We start from the raw sequence: 11493 nt of genomic DNA on the forward strand, positions 1-11493 counted from the left end.
GTAACACCACTCTGTGAGCTTCCTGGATATTCTTTGCCTTTCTGGAAAGACTGACAGTGACCTCAGTCTCTGTGCTGGGGGTCTTGGTCAGTCTGAGGGATTTCCTTCCTGCTCCCTTTGTTTTGTTTTGTTTTTTTGCTGCTTGTTCCACGAAAAAGAAACTTTTTCATTGTCTTTCATGTCTTTAAATATGTTGGTGATGTTGTCACAGTAGAGAATTTTCTTCCAGCACGCATCACTGTTTGCAGTGTTTTCATTTGCAGGTGTGAAGTACTTCTACATGATGTTCTGCTTTCTCAGCGCTGCCTACATGTTGCTGCTCAGTGCCGCTGAGTTACGTGATGGCACCACAACTAAACACACCAGAGCAGGGAGGAGGGGGTGGAGCAAAGTGTGCCTGCATGAGCGCTGTTTGCACAGGAGACAAACTAAAGCATCAATCCTATCACACCAGTATAGATCCAATAACAATACCAGCACTGATATTGATACTATTTGACAGTGGACCTTTGCTCCATCCTCCATAGTACCTCAAACCTGTTAGACTGGTGATGGATCCCAATGGTGCAGTGAGGGAGGATTTTCTTCCTCATCTTTTTTCCACCTGGACAACAATCCAGACATCAGAAGGAGCGAGCTTGGCTCTGAGCCTGGCCCAGAGGTCCTCTTGATAGATCGAGGTGACCATAGCTGGCTCTGGATACATGTTTGCCAAGGGTCCAAGCATGAAGCTGTGGTATTGTCTCCGAGGTGGAATCCAACAGTGTTTAATGTGCAAGTAGCAACCAAAGGTGGAATCAGCATCGCAGAAGACTACTAACAGGCAGATTAAGTGTTAGTTGTCAGAATTATTCAGTTATTCATACAAAGGTAGGTGGAAACAAAGCAAAATAGGTAGACAGCAGTTGACTAGGTAGCATCATGCAGCAATTACACCATCTAGCAGTGATAGCAGCAGATTCCTCCCTTGTTGTTTTTAAGTTCAAGCCACCATGAATCAGACTCTTGTTCTAGATTAGTTTGTGGTTTGACCAGTGTTAGAGACTCACCGCTGCCGACCTGAGAACACAACACTAGTCTGACCCTTGTGGATACGATCTGATTCAGTCCTCTGGCAATCATAGTTTATCCTTTCACAAAGTTGTAGTGTAAAGGCAAAATGCAGTATCAACATGACTTCAAATTATCTGCCTGTCAGCTCTGCCTGTAAAATGTAAAAATATTAGTAGTCTAAACAAAAAAAGGACAGACACAGATCATATTTCACTAGATGACTTAAACCAATTTACAAACAGCACTGTATGTGTTCATGTTCACTTAAAGCTACCAGATCTTTAGAACCTTGTTTCCCTTGATTGTTTCCTCTGATACTGCACATCATCTTTTCAACTTCAATTCAAAAAGACTTTTGTGAGGAGATGAAAATGTACAGTAACATTCATGCAAATTTCAATGCACGCAAAACGCCCTGAATACACAGAATAAACAACCAGATCAATGGCAAAGATAATTCTGTACATTTTCATTACAGAGCCACTGTGGTCATCCCAAACAGTGCAAACACATATCCAATTTAGCTTATCTTTAAACAGTCACTGGACATTCTGATGGAGAAATGGGCCACAACCACAGCAGTAATTTTGTTGGTAGCTCAGTGGGAACATTTTTTTCTTTGTTTTAATGTAACTCACTCCCTACATTCTGGTCATCAGTTTACATTAAAAAAAAAGGCCTTGTGGCCTCCATTTTGTCAAAGAAGAAATGAAAGGCGAGATGAAAGGGCACCTGAAATGTAGCTCTTGAGGTACAGCTCATCAGCTGGGACAGACAGTTTTGAACCAACAGGTGGGCCCTACCCACACCTCTTCTCACATTTCTACAGTTTTATAACTGATATTCAGCACATTCTTGCTTGGAAACCAATAAAATGGAGGACTACTACTGCTTCACAGTCGTAATGACCATGAGAGTTCTCATTTTCATCATTCTCTCTTTCTGCAGTAAAAAGTATGAAAGATTGGTGTATGTGTGTATAGGTGTAGTGGATGATGTGTCTAATCTTGTTCTGAGTGTATTCTAAAAAGTGAGCTTAGGTAAAAGCTCCTATTCTGCATTGATTTCGCTTATTAAATCTATACCAATCGCAAAAGGTAACATACAGTAATAAAAGGGGGAGAGTCAAAGATAATATCAAAGCATGCACCTCTCTCTATGTTTCAGAATAACAAAAGTGAGACGGCAAATCCCCAGAAGTACTTCAGGCACCTTTATTATTTCTTCACCGTCTCATTAGCATGCCATACTGGGTCTCTTGTCTCTTGCTCCAAAGCAAATGAACACATTTTCCCGCTGGATCAAGTGGTCAGTAAATAAATCAGCTGTCACGAGAAGATGGATGTCTCTCAGTCTCCCTAGGGTGGCATCTTGACTGATTGACTGATTTAGGCACTGACTGTTATCTGGTTGGTTTATTCATCATTTTATGTCAATGGCACTGACTGCATTGCTTCAGTAATTCCACATATGGATGGAAGAGCAAGTGTGAGAGATTTATCATTTGCACCACATAATAAATTGGATGAGATTATTCGTTTGGAGAGAAAAGTAAATCGACATTTTCCTATATCCTGGATGAGGAAGTATGTCCGGAAGTGTAGGTGTCAAATCTGTTAAGCTAACATGGCTGTTTTTCCCCGCAAATGCAGCTGCTGGTAGAATCTGCTAGCTGTTTGTTTTATGCCAAATGTCTTGGAAACAAATATGTTATTAGGTCAAAATTTAGACTTGCATAAAACTCAGACTTAAACTAACATCAGTTGATTAGTCTGTTCCACGTTTATGCTTTGTGCTAAAGAGCTTTTGCTATGCTAACAGGCGACAATGTATTTTTCTTAAGCTTAACTTCAGACTTTAGCGTAGGTTCTTTTTTAATTCATATATTCTGTGGACATATTTCCTCCATGGGAGGCATTGGTTGCATTACTTTCATTTCATTATTCATCTACATTAAATACCTAAAAATACAGTGATGTTTGCTGTTACACAAGCAACAGTAAATCATAGTTTTCACTAAAATTGCCATGTTTCTCAATTATTCCTCTGACTGTATTTCAGTAATACTGCATGGATGCACATCCATGTAAATAAAGGTTTTAGCAATTCGGGCCAACTAGTGGGCCTGTCCTAGTGCTAGAATTACTTCTCTTGTATTAAATGTTCACCTTTTGTATCTTCAGTCTTCTGACTTTGTCAGCACACATGGTGCCTTTGTAAAGAACAACCAGGATTTGATGTGACACTTGGTTTTACATGTGACCCCCCATTCATACTACTTTATGCCTTTACTTTCAAAATTTATTTTTCAGTGCTAAAATCTGCTATATAAATTTAATGACAAACGATGTACGATATGCCCCATCTAGAGGATGCTGAGACACAAAAGGATAGGATTTTCTCATTCTAAATCTCAAGCAGCCACAGCAACAACTTGTTAAAACTGATACTGTATTTGTGCTTAACTGATAATATACTTCACAAGGTTTTGGGCATTTAACACAATTTTGGGGTATTATAACCAAGATAACCTAACCAAAAGGAACAAACCAAAGGGAAAAACAAATGAAATAGGAGGAAAATTAATGAATCCTCTACCCAAGGCAATGGCCATGTTGGATTCTTCTGTAGCAGACTGTCATCAGCCAGGAGCCAATCACAACTGACTACCTTGGCATTCTAATTTGCATACAAACTCATTCACACCTAGAGAACATTTTGTATACCTTTTTTGTACTGGGAAAGAAAAACAAGCCAGCCTTGTTTTACAAAAGGGTTAAGAGCACCAAATGCACCTCCAGGCTCTGTATGGGTGGTTTGATTGAGTGCTGCATCCAATGAACTGGCCTTCGCAATCATCAGGTAAAAAAAAACAAAACAAAGTGAGATGATTGGGACAGAGGTGCATGAGCTGGAACTTATTCGAGACAATTTGCAGAACTTCAGCTGGTTCAGACTGATTAACTTCAAAGAGTTTGAAAAGCTGGTAGCAAAGCAGCTGCGGGCTACTTTGAAGAACGCATAAAACAAATTAATGAACGTAATACATTAATTCATATACATTGTTCTACAATGTAAAAAACACCAACAATAAGAACTTTATCAAGCTCACAACTTTCAACACTTTCATCACTGCTGATGAATTGTTGGTTAATTGAGAAGCAAAAAACTTGACCATTCAATACACGACCACCTGAGCTGATTCAGATTCCTCTCATGTCAAACTTGACCATTCCTACATGATACATAGTCAATAAATTATGAGTGGGCCTAAAATCATAGCTTCTAAAATTACTATATATTTTAATTATATCACCTTGGCAATTTATAGATACATGTGTTTTCATTTTAACTATCTTAAATTGAAACAATCTGATTCAATTCAGCTCAGTTTTATTTACATAGTGAGAAATAACAACAGTTGCCTCAAGTCGCTTGATGCCAAATTAAGATCAAATCATTAAACTGCTTTGTTCTCTGCATAATGAGACAGCTACAGTATGAAGGTCAGCATGTGAAATCAAAGTACAAGCTTGCAAACACATTAATTAGAAGCTACAGTCATTGAAAAATGCAATTCCCCATCATTACAAGTAGATAACAATTACATAATCCTATCATCATTCATGGCCTTATGAACACAATATGGCTGTAGTGAGCATCAATCACTTCCAGCTAATTCCATAAGGCTTCATAAAAGGTCATCTGACTGTGATGAACAAGATTAACTGCTGTGACCATAAAATTAGTCATGCCTTTAATTCAGTTCATTGAGCTTTTTTTTTTTTTTTGTTCCTTATTCAATGACCCTGTTGTTACGAGGTTAACTGTTTTCTACTGCACAGAGGTCAGTGTGTCAGCAGGTCACAGGCGCCAATATTCTTAAAAACCAATAGACTCTTTACAGAAGATGAGAGATCAGTAGAAACAGAGTGACAAACTGAACTCTATCCTCTGTACCGCTGATGGATTGCAACACAGTAACATAGGATCAGGGCCATGCATCTTCACCACAGTGCTGTCAGTCTGGCATAAAAGCATGCAGGAGAAAAACTGTCAAGTGGTGAAACGGCAAAAGTCTTCCCCATTTCGTACTGACAAGCTGTGGGAATTGAAATGCTGTGTGGTGTTTTACTGTGGCAAGTAACAAAACAAGAGGGGAGCCAGGAATTTTTTCCCATAGATAATTACAATTAAGAACTGTCACAAGTCCTAAATTTACCACAATTTTCAGTGTTCAGTGAATCTCAAGATCTAATAAAGTGTATGCTGGTTATAGACCTAAGCTGCTGGCTGTTGTTCTTCTGGAGGCTAAGATTTGTCATCAGGGGAACAAGCTTGAAAACTTTGTTACTAGTTGAGTTTTTAATCATGATGATTATTTTCGGTATGTAAAAGTAGTTGTGATAGCTACATTTGTAAAGGTGACATTTTAATGTGGAAAAAAAGTGTAAACCTTACAAACTGAGTGTATCCACACTGGAGGGTGACTCCATCTTTTATTGAAAAGCTGACGAAAAAAATACTAAAAGCTTCAGTGAAATGGGATGAACTACATTTATAAACCAAAATAAATAAGAGTCTTTGAGAAGACAAAATGGTTAAAGGCAATAAGACACGAGGCACCATCTGCACGAATAACGGGGAAGTGTGGATTTTCCTTGAATGATTCTGTGATTGATACGTCCACTGTGTGTAAGTAGAGCTACGCCATTTTGAGAGTGTTCAAGTTATGTTCTAATGGGCATACCTTTCAGATTGTGACACTACATTTGTGCTCTATAGAAAGCTTATAAAGCTGTAGGCTTCACATTTTAATGTGGGATTTGGCTGTAAACAGAGGCAATGGCAATATACACTCCCCTCCAAATGTATTGGAACAGTTAGTTTTTTTGTTTTTTTTTTGCTGTAGACTGAAAACAATTACATTAAAAAGATGAATATGAGACAAAAGATCAGCATTGTTTATGTCCAGATATTTACACACAGATTTGATACACATTTCAGAAGATAGCATAACAGAAGCCCAAACCTCAATAGTGATGACGCTATGAGTAGCTCAAATGCTGATTGGTTGAAAACTTGCCTTGAAGAATAAAGAAAGTGACAGGAGAATACATGACCCAGAGGAAGAAGCACAAAAAATAAAATAAAATGAAATTATGAGAATCATAAATAAAGACAACTGTTGACAGAAATAACAGCATGAACAGATATAAGAATAGTCAAGATTTTTTTTTTACCCCCAAAGTGATGGTACATGAAGTCACTGTGGATCAGGAAAGCTGCAAACCTACCAATCTGGGCAATTAACCCATTGAGTACCTCTTTACCATCATATTTCATTGTGTAAAATAGTCAGAAAGACTTCAAACTTTGAGATCCTTCAGTATCTGAAACAGATGCTTTGAGACCATAGATTTTTTTTTTTTTTTGTAGAACATGGTTGCCAGTGTTAACAGGCACCCAGTATTACTGCAGCTAATGCCAAAGGACACTTTGTTCCTTGGCAGCTGCTTTGACACAACAATAGTTTGGAGCCTTAGAAATTAGACTGAGACTGTAAATCACAAGTTCAAATACTTGTTTTCTTATAAATCATATCTGTTTCAACCTGGGAGTTAAATTTGCAGATTAAATATAAACTAGAAGAGTGCAATTAACTTGATTCCTAGGAAATTTATATAAGATACTCAAACTGTGATTACAGTTTCTGACTTACAGTTGAAACTCATGGCCTTCCTGTTTATGTTTAACAGCTGAGTATCGTAACTTGTTAGTTAAACAGATAAATGTATTTTAATAGTTTTGGGCCCCCCCCCCCCCTTTAAGCCAGTATTAGGCTGCCCTTTGCAAACATAAGAGATTAGCAGTAGTTAGGTAGGACTTCTGTGGATTAACAGGTTGAGCTGTATTCCTGAAATTACCATAGAAGTCCCATTTTAGTGATATCATACTGTCATGTATGTCTGTTGACCCAGCGTTTTGGTTTATGATGTGTTTTTTGAATCATGTTTTCCTTTGAGTTTTTTTTGTTTCTGTTCATGGTTGTTTCAATTTCTAGTTTCCCAGTGTTCTGTGTTAGGTCTGCATCATCTGACTTCCTGTTTTATTTTGATAGTCATCTGGTCCCTGTGTGTTGTGTTCAGGTTTGCTTCCCCTTGTCTCAAGGTAATTTGGTTCACCTGTGTTCTCAGCTGTTTCCACTCCCCTCATTATCCCCTGGTGCATTTAAGTCCTGCATTGCTGGTTTTGCCTTGGTGGAGTGCCTTTTGTTTCCTTGTCTTGTTTTTGCTCTTGGTCTGGTGCCCAAGTGGATTTTTGTTATTTGTTTTGTTCTTTAATCAATACCTTTTAAGTTACACCTGTTTTTGGGTCCATCCCCGCCTGTCACACTGCCTGCCATGACACATACAGAGCCAAGAGCACGAAAAAAAACAAAAACATGCAGTCCGATCTTTGGTCTCATAAGGATTAGTTCTGTATACAGTATGCTGATCTCATCATTTAAAACTTTGGCCATGTTTAATAGGAACGCCCAGTGCTGTAACATTATACTGTTTGTTTGTTTTACAGAAAAAGCGAAAGCAAAATAGTTTGCTTCCTGGTTCAAACCTTCTGGTCACCTTGGGAGATGTATATTCTGCCTGGCCATGTGTGGGCATTTTAGCTTCCTTTCAAAGACATACATGTTTGGTTAATTAATAATTCCAAACTGATGACTGCTGTGAGAGTGTGGTGTTGTCTGTCTCTCTGTTAGCTGTGTGGTGGTCTAGTGCACGCTGTCTCACACCCAGTGACACCTGAGATGGGCTCCAGTCCCCCGTGACCCTGAACTGGTTAGGCGGTTAACAAAATGAATGGATGGATGGTCAAAAAACAATAATGGAATAAAAATAATATTTATATATACATCTGATACTTAAAGTGGTGATGGAGGACAGCTGCAGCAAGGCCAATGTTTGAGGTGAAAGAGTGCTTTAAAGAGTATATGAAAGTGCTCAGTCTGTCTGAACCACTTCCATCACTGCTGTTGGACTTCTCAGTCCTGCCTCTGTATCATCCTCCTGAAAACCATAATCACACCGTCTTGGCTGCCACATTACTGATCTTTTTATTTTCTTGCCTTCGTTGCCATGGATTTGACATGTTTGCTGTGGAGCACATGTGAAGCAAGTGATTGTCTGGTTTTGTTAGATTGTGTCTTTGTGTCCTTTAACATTTTTCTCCACAAACACTAAATGAGGCACCCTTTGTCTCCAGTTCCATTTACACAGGGAAACCTACAGCTCCTTTACTGCAATTTAACTGCTGCTAAAAGCCTTGTTTGGAATCATTATAATGACTTCTGTGTGGCTCAAAGGCTACACACAAGAGTCACAACAAGCACTGTTACAAATGTGTGTCAGTGGGAAATAAGAGACAATGTGATTTATTAGCCTTTTCACTGGCGTCATAAAATATTGTGAAATGAGAGCCAAGGTTTGAAATACTGCTTGTGTGTTGTTGACTTACAGTAAATTATGGGTACACTGTGTTCCTCCAATAGCAAACAGCAATAAATTAACAAATCAAATAATTTTCAAGCTGCAGTGTTGAAACTATATATACACAGTTGCAGATTATATGCAGTGATAGCGCTTTCTTTAAAAAAAAAAATAGTTTACAAGTATTTTGAGTAATTGGAATAATTAGATATTTTTGACATCAGAATGTTGCTTTAAGTGGATTTCAAAAGAGGGATATAAACACAGATCAATGACACAGTGGGCAAGAGAGGCACAGCAGCCATGTCCCCTACCGTCTACATCAATAACAAACAGAGGGGAGGCAAAAGAAAAGGATGAGAAGAGGGAGGAAGAGACTTCCACCTATAGAGACTAGCAGCTATGAGACGGCTGCCGGAGAGTCTTTTCTGCCCAGGAACACTGGAGGAGGAAAAAAAAAATCCTGCTAACTTCCACATCAACTCTAGTTTGAAGACAGTGGAAATCAGAATTAACAACACATAGAAAAGTTGCTGTTCCTGAAAAGTGCACCGATTGTCACTGATGATAGTCCACTTAGCAAGTAACAATTCTGATTTGTTTACAAAAGACCATATTATCTCCAGGAAATAGTGTTTATATATAAAATCATTTTTGTTTTGATTATGTCTTGACAGAAAAGTCGAGACTTGTATTGCATGGTGGTCACATTGCAAAGCTTTGACACCTTGGACCAGGAATTATGTAGAAAACAAATCTGCCTTACTTTGTTTGACAGCCATCGATTTATGTCACTGCTTGTTTTTCTGGCCTCCTCCAAGAATCAAGAAATGAATCAATGGAACTGAAATGTGTAGCTTAATTATTTTACTTAAAAATGAACTTGTCAGAAGCCCCGAGAGCACTGTTTCTAACTGCTGAAAATCAAAGGACATTGTTTCATTAACTTTAAGTGCGTCTGGGTGGATACTTTGGCTTCAGCTTTCAAGTGTACCAGCAAATGCCTGGTTTATGAAAAAGCAGGAGTTACTTTGATGTATCATGTAGTTAAAATGTAGTAGTCCAGATGTATTAGTTAAAAATATGTTTGTCAGGGAATATCTGTTATAGTAACAACTGAGATTTGAGACATGATGGATTCTTTTTCCAGGTTGAAATGCTGATACTTTGCCACTCAGTAATTAATCTTACAAGCCACATTCCCACATATATTCAAATGACACTTTGATCATCACACATTCTCACACACATTAGGGGCAGTTTTGGGGATTTGGTATCTTGCTGAAGGATGCACTGACTGTTTGCTGATGTGCAAATACGCTCTGAAAGAGATCAAACCATCAGTCTTTTGTGGAATTGACAGATGCTGTACCTCCTCAACCACAGCCACTCCTTGAGAGGATAGAAGAACAATTCAGTGGACACAACAATAGCAATAAGCCTAATAGGTAAATGAGGCTTATGCTCACTATAAAGGAAAATATTTTTTTATATAAATCTTTAGTCCCACAAAGTAACATGAAGGTTTTGAGTACACTCAACACAAAGGGACAACAGATGAAAAATAGCCTTTTGGCTAATTCTGGCACATTTACAGGATTGTTTATTAATGTGCATTGTCCCTACTAAATAAATAAATTCATTCATTCAAATCAAGTGTCACATGGCCATCATCTGTTCAGCTGAACACTCTTAATCACGCAGTGAAATAAAGGAAACTTGTGTGAGCAATTATTAATATATTGTTGTACTAGAAAATAGCAAAAAAGAGCAGTTTCATGTTATGACAGCATAATATTTGCATGTTCGGCATAATGCTGCAAGTCTTATTGTCATAACAGTTTAATTTAACAGTATTTGTTTTAAGACACTTTAATCCACTCTATAAATATTCACTAACTGCTGAGTTAGTGTTAGAAATTGAACCTGAAAAAAATGCCATCACTGCCAGCTATATAAGTCTTGGTACAATGAACTGAAACAGGGGTGTAGCACTTATGTGAGAAAACACATTTTTCCTTATTTATTCAAGTGTAAAGAAGTTCAGGTTCAGTCTAAAAATGTGAACAGCATTTACACACAAAAAAACATGTCCTTCAGGTTTTAAATATTCAGTTGGTTCACTGTATTACTGTTGCTATTATCAAAAGAATATGCAGTACCAGTCAACGTTTGGACACACCTTCTCATTCAATGTTTTTATTTTGTAATGTTTTTTCCTACATTGTAAATTAATACTGAAGTCATCCAGCCTATGAAGGAACACATAAGGAATCATGTAGTAAATTTAAACATGTTAAACAAACCAAAGTATGTTTTAGATTTTTAAAGGTAGACACCTTTTGGTTTGATTACAGCTTTGCTCACTCTTGGCATTCTCTCAATCACCTTCATGACGTAAACACCAGAAATGGTTTTCCAACAGTCTTGCAGTTTCTGAGGCTGGTAACTCTGATGAACTTATCCTGTGCAACAGAGGTAACTCTTAGTTCTGATGAGAGACAGTTTCAGCATAACGTTTGATGGTCTTTGCGTCTGCACTTGAGGAGACTTTCACAGTTCTTGAAATTTTTCAGATTGACTGACCTTCATTTCTTAAAGTAATGATGGACTATCACTTTTCTTTACTTAGCTGAGTAGTTCTTGCCGTAATATGGATTGGAATGTTACTCAAATAGGTCTATGCACTGTATACCAACTCTACCTCTTCACAACACAACTGATGGTCTCAAACACATTAAGAGGGCAAGAAATTCAAGAAATAAACTCTTGACAGGAACAGCTGTTAACTGAAAGCCATTCCAGGTGACTACCTTATAAAGCTGACTGAGAAAATGCCAAGATGTGCAAAGCTGCCCTCTAAGCAAGCGGTGCCGACTTTGAAGAGTCTAAAATATAAAACATATTGTGGTTTGTTAAACACTTTTTTGTTTACTAAGTAATTCCATATAAA

The sequence above is a fragment of the Archocentrus centrarchus genome, chromosome 22 (assembly GCF_007364275.1).
Source record: "Archocentrus centrarchus isolate MPI-CPG fArcCen1 chromosome 22, fArcCen1, whole genome shotgun sequence".
Lineage (NCBI taxonomy): Eukaryota > Metazoa > Chordata > Actinopteri > Cichliformes > Cichlidae > Archocentrus > Archocentrus centrarchus.